Source organism: Pezoporus flaviventris, unplaced genomic scaffold (assembly GCF_033815535.1).
Source record: "Pezoporus flaviventris isolate CSIRO_AGI_PZ_B2104156 unplaced genomic scaffold, CSIRO_AGI_Pfla_v1 ptg000015l, whole genome shotgun sequence".
In the NCBI taxonomy this organism is placed as follows: domain Eukaryota; kingdom Metazoa; phylum Chordata; class Aves; order Psittaciformes; family Psittacidae; genus Pezoporus; species Pezoporus flaviventris.
The window spans coordinates 8946325-8952870 of record NW_026892563.1 but is presented as its reverse complement, the minus strand read 5'-3'; positions in this window follow the sequence as shown (position 1 = coordinate 8952870).

Sequence of the window (6546 nt, the reverse complement as noted above, 5' to 3'; positions counted from 1 at the left end):
AGGAAGATACGCCACTTAATGGCAAGGTGACTAGTTGGTTGTGTGCTCTCTCTGGAGAACCATGAAACTGTAACTGCATTTCAGCTGTGGGCTTTGGCTCAGGACTCTCTGGGAAGGTCAGAACAGTAGAATCTGCACACCTTGGTCCAGCTGTGCAACATTTCCCTTGAAACTATGCAAAGATTTATCTCACTGTCACATCCTCCAAACCTCTGAAGCAGCAAGTTCCAGTTCCCTACGGTGCTACTTGCATTTTTCAGTGCTGTTTTTTGATTGCACACAGTTTGCTCCCTTTCTCCTCTGAGTTTTTTCTCTAGTTTACTATGTTAAGATATAGATATATGATATTCTAAGCAATTACAATAATATTGGAGGTGGAGAGGTTTGTGGGAGGACAGGACTTTGTAGATTAAGAAAAAATATTCCTGTAAAGTAGATCAAGCCATCTTTAAATTCACTTCATTGATCTCTAGGTCCTATTTTGACAACTCTTACTCGTTAGAAAGTAGTATTTATCTGATTCTTTACCTAAACTTCACCAGCTGGTGAAATTTCTAATTCACAGGAGATTCGTTCATAACGATTAAAAACTTTCTTAGAACTTGCTGGGTAACTTTCCACATGGACGTTAAGACGCATTATTCATCAAATAGCAAAAATACAAATTATTGGAAGCTCAGCTGCTAATTAATCCAAGAAAGCAAAAATAATTATATTTGTGGCATATAATTTATAGGTCACATAGATGTAAATTTCACAAGGATAAATATATACTTCTTTACACTGGATTACGTATGTCAGCCACAGAAGATATTTTTAAAACCATGTCCATTAGGAGAAAAAGCAAGGTGGATTGCATTGTGTTTGGTGACAACAGTTGTTGTTTGCATCTTGTGGAAACAAAGAAATATTCCCACGTGCAAACAGCTTTTTGCTTCAGGAAAACATCACGGATACTGACCAAAATGCAGGGAAAAACAAGTATTAATAAAAATTAGAAGTGTAAAGAAGCAATGGATTTTAAAACATTATGATTTTTAAGAATGCTACATTCTTTTCAAGTTTGCAATTTCTTTTCATTTTTGATGTTCATTTTCTTCATGTCTTCAGGGTTACTTCATGTCTTCAAGGTTTTCACCACAAGGATTAGAAATCTATGTTTCTTTATCTTTGTAAATAAAAAAAATTGTCTACTTAAGAGAGATTGCAATCATAAAACCTGAAGCTTTAAGGAAAATGCTAAAAATTATAACCTCCAATCATTTGCAGAGAAAAAGAAATAACACACACATTCATAGCATATACCTGTAAATGTAAATATATATACATATGTGCACACACAGATGAGACACACGCATAAACGCATGTATATGTATACATGGATGTATAAATATATATATGTGTATGCATCTGCGCACACACTCCTGAGTAAATGTACCTGAGTGGTACAAGATAGGAACTGTTTATAGCAAGCAGCAAGCTTGTCTGGAAAAGAGTATCTGTGAGATGAAAAACACACACTCCAGTTTAGAGACAGTAGTTATTGTCGAATGTCCAATACCTTCCCCATCTATGAAGATCTACATATATGTGTATTTTTTTTAATTGTGTGCTTTTTAACATAGGAAAAAAAACCCAAACACAACGAAGTTACATGAACTCTTAGAAGCACAAATATAACTGGCACAAGGAGAAAAATCAATGTCTTTTCACTAGTGCTTCTGTGTTTCAGCATTCTTGATTTTTTTGTCTGTGAAATCTTAAATAGTGGAAGTACCATAAAGTTTGTTAGGAGGAAGTAGTGAGAGAAAACTAAAATGGCAGCTAAAGAAGCAAAAGCACTGAGTAATCAGAAGACGCTTTATGCTCCTGGGTCCTGTCAGTTAAGTGAGAATGCCTTCGCTGAGTTGGCTTTTTATCAAGCCTTCAGAGGTTTAAAGTCATCACACTTAAACTAACGAGCAATATTAACAGGTTTTAGCATTCACCATTAAGTTCCACTTGTTATTTCTAAGCCTGCCTGCAATACAAAGAACCTGTTTGTTAAAAAGTTGGATCTGGGCATAATTCAGTGGGCTCTGTGAAATGTTGCTGGTCTTGATGATTCCCCAGTGGAAGGCTATAATGCCAAGAGATAGTTCTGAGTTCCAAGTCTCCTGATGAGTAGTAGCTGATAAAACTAGCTGAGCACAAGTAAAACTCCACTAAACAGTAACAGTGCTTTTCTCATGACTGTTACTGAAATACTGAGCAGCATTCAGCAGTATGTTAAGTAGAAAGATATTGATCAATTAGAAAATTTAGTGAAGAACAGCAAATTAATTACTAGAGGTCGATAAGGATGTAGGAGATGGATTAAAGGTACTAAATTAAGTATGTGATAAAGAAGCAAAACAAGGAAAAAATGTTCAGATAAACCTCTCAGATTTGCTGGGGTTCAGTGTCTGAGGCAGTGTTACATGGTTCACATGACAGAAAGAATATCAGGTCAAAAAGATGTCACATTTGCTTATGTGGTGAGGCACTGGAATGGGCTGCCCAGGGAAGCTGTGAATGCTCCATCCCTGGCAGTGTTCAAGGCCAGTTTGAAAGGAGCCTTGGGTGACATGGTTTAGCGGGAAGTGTCCCTGCCCATGGCAGGGGGGTTGGAACTAGATGATCTTAAGGTCCTTTCCAACCCTAACTATTCTATGATTCCATGATTTCCAGGAGGAGCAGGAGAACGTGCTTGCTCCCAGTATTGAGGCAGCTGCAGGGCAGCTGGGCAGCTTTTGCAGCTGAATGGCTCACAGCTAGCTACAGCTCTGTGCTCCTGTCTCCCTTCTACTCTGGGATGCCAACAGGTCATCTGCTCAGAGATTCATATATGGTCCTGATGCTACACAGCAAATGGCCCCACAGTAAGGCCTTAGCCATATAGGAGTGTGAAGTGGGGGCAGCAGTATGAGTCTTATGCTGAGTGTGTAAAATTTGATCAGTGAGAAAAGTGTGAAGGTTGCTAGCTGCATGCAAAGAGAGAAGTGTATAATGCAGTAAGGGAAGATATAGCTAAGTATAAAATACAGAAATTAAAAAATGAGGGTATCAAAAAAACAAACCACCAAAAAAAAAACCCACCAAAAAACCCCAAACAAAAAAAAAAACAAACTAAGAAAACAACACAAAAGGGAGTTCTACTGAGGAATCGTTTCTTGAGAGAATCTGGAAGATGATTCACCACTGATATTTTTAACATTATGCTGTGTGAAACGCTAGAAAGTGTGGCTTTGGGACTGAGCCTCCCTTAGCAGAGAAACGGGTTTCATGATCAGTGAATCTTCTCTGATTTTAATGTCTGCAATTTTCTCAGTCTACTCAAAAAAAAATGTTCATATTTCTGCCATGGAAGGTGTTGCTGCTAAGAGAGAAGAATTTATTTTTCCCATGAAAACAATGGAGTGCAATGAAAAAGAGTTTTTGAGTGATAATTAGAGCTATTAGTTAATGGACTAATAATATGTTTCTCATTATGTGCGGTGGGAAGGAGGAGGAAGTAGGCAGACAGGCCTAATACCAGAAACTCTGAGTCACAACCCAAAGTTATGCTGCAATCTTGCAGCATTTCCCTTTTATGGTGCCTGCCAGTTGTGTCCCCAGTAAGAACGTGAATACTGCCATTTTTTCCCTATTGCACTGTATCTCCTCTTCTATGCACGAAGAGAGGGAGAAGGTAGATCCCCTCTATAAATTGTCATCTATTAGCCTGTTTCTTTCTATCACGTCCCAGAGAAGTCCTAGAACTTCCTGTGCTTCTGTGAGAGACAAGTCACAAATCTGAATTACCGTCTTAGATGTGCCCTTTCTTCACATGAGTAGGGAGAGAGTGTACTAAGAGAAGAAAAGTAACTGAGCTCTTCAGCCTTCAGAGGCTGAAGGTCTGCTATGAAACACCTTCATGGGCCTAGCTCACATCTCTGGCATGGGTGATGGTTTTGCAGAGGAAAATCACTGGTTTGGAGTCTGCCCTTGAGTCCTTTCCTCTCTGTGCTCATACACAATCCAGGAAGAGTCTGGTGTTATAAGGCATTTCCTGCTTAGCTGCTGTTTCCAATGTAGGATGCAGGCAAAATTTTCTTTCTGGTCTTCTCAAGCTTCTATGTATTTATTTGGTTACTTGCCATCACATTTTCCATTTTTCCTGTTACTCATCCTGAAACACTGATTTTCAACCATGGTGCATACATATGCCTGTATACCTGTTAAAAGAGTAACATGACATGTGGAAAACATGTAGTCTTAGAGATGGTGGTTATGGGTCTAAGGAAACACTAATAAGTTTTGACTGGTTCTCATGATTAGAACATGACCAAGGACTGATATGTGCCTAGTTTGCTATAACAGCTCCAGTTAGCACTGAAGTCAGAGTACGAATTCTAGCTGCACCACTGACACTGCATTCCTGGTACTATTATATATTAACCATTATACAGTTGTACAACTATTAGAATCATAGAATCATAGAATAGTTAGTGTTGGAAAGGACCTTAAGATCATCAAGTTCCAACCCCCCTGCATGGGCAGAGACACCTCCCACTAAACCATGCCACCCAAGGCTTGATCCAACCTGGCCTTGAACACCGCCAGGTGTTCACAAGCTTTCACAACTTCCCTGGGCAACCCATTCCAGTGCCTCACCACCCTAACAGTAAAGAGTTTCTTCCTTATATCCAATCTAAACTTGCTCTATTAATAACTTTCACATGTTTTTGGCTTTCTCAATGGTCTAATTTCTAAACCACACAATAAAAAAAATGAGGGAGGTCCTGCTTTTTACTTATGAATATTATAAGTTCTATGGTGCTTATCTTGCTTATTAAACTCTTGAAGTGTTTATCAAGCCCTTATTAAACCCAATGCATTAAAGTGATGACCTGGTGAAGTAGGCAAGGGTGATGTTTTGTGGATCAAATGGTGCTGATTTGGAGAGCTTCTGGTAGCATTCAGGATAAATCTGGATACCAAGAGCAAAAAAAAAAAAAAAAAAAAAATGGAATCAGTAACTTTGGATAAAAGTCTTGCAGTCATCTCAAATGATAGGTGATGCATAACTAATCATAACAGTGCCAGCAAATCTGTCAGCTCTGTTTTATCTAGAAAGTACTGCCTTTTGCTCACAAAGGTTAAACTGCTACTGTGCCTTCTTAAAATCTCTGTTCTCCACAGCTGTGCTAGAAGCTAAAATCCAACTTTGTGTGCTGTTTAACAGTTTAACAGATAATATATATATTTTTATATATACATATTATTTTTTTCTCCTTCTGGGGCTTGGAGACTGAAATAGCTTAAAAGATTTATATTTGAACTTCTAAGGATACTCTGGTAGTTCTGTGCTGTTTCTCATTCTAGTTTGCTCAGAGCTGCCTCAAAAATTTATCACTAAAATTCAGTAGGTTCATGTGTAAGCTTGGGGATAAGGCCTTGTAGATAAAGATGGTGGTACCAGAAAGGGTTTGTTCAGTTTCATGTAATTGTCCTATTATATAAAGAAATTCAGTCTCTGAATCAAATTTGTCTGCTCTATGAAAATCTCTACCTGCCAAGGGCTTCAATAGTGTGATAATGTCCCAACAATATGGGTTGCCACATGATTTATTTTCTAGTAGTTGAAAATCTAGGGTCAGTAAGTGGGAAAAAACAAAAGGAGAGCTGTTTTAAATGTAATTGGTTTAACACTGCTTTTCCCATGTAACCAGTACAGCAAAAGCTTATTTGACTGTTCACATTTCTTTGGGCATGCATGGGTCTTTAATTTAATATGGAAATATTGTTTAGCCTATAAATTCACCGTAGACAATACAATTGAGTTTGTTACATGAAACTGAGCAGCAAATAACTTCTAATGTATTCTGAGTAACTTTCATCGGTAACATTAGCATATGGTAATTTCTTACCAGAAGTGAATTGTGAAATCCTTCTTCTGGTTAAAATATAGAAGTTGAAACCACAAACGAGAAGAGCTCAGGGAAAATAATGGTAAAAATGTTTCTTCTAATGTACAAAAAGTGTAGCAAGATACTCCACCCACAGTTCTCCAGAAGGTAAAGTACAGTTTGAGAAGTCTGTATTTTAAAATGAATATTTTTGTTTCTCATGTAATTAATGCAGATATTAATCTGGCATGTAGGACACTGTTCCTCATTGTATCTTAATGTTATCATCTGCTATATAGTAAGAAAGGCTTTATAGTACAAATTCGTTAAAATCAGAAGGAAAACCTAAATCTTTTGCATGTAGACTGTGCTATGCAATTGTAATTCTAATTTTGATTGATTGTGTCAATGACCCATTTATCAACTCTACTCTAGTGTACTTTGTAGCTTTGCAGTTACGGAGCTGTGGTGCAAAGGATTCAATGAAAGTGGAGAAAATAAAGCAGACCCATAGCAGACACTTTGAGCTATTGTAAAATTAGAGGACACTAAGTTCTTCGGTTCTTTTTAGGCTTTTTTCCTAAATGACTTTTGTCCTAATTCATAAACATGATCCTTGCATTCATTTTTTTTTTAA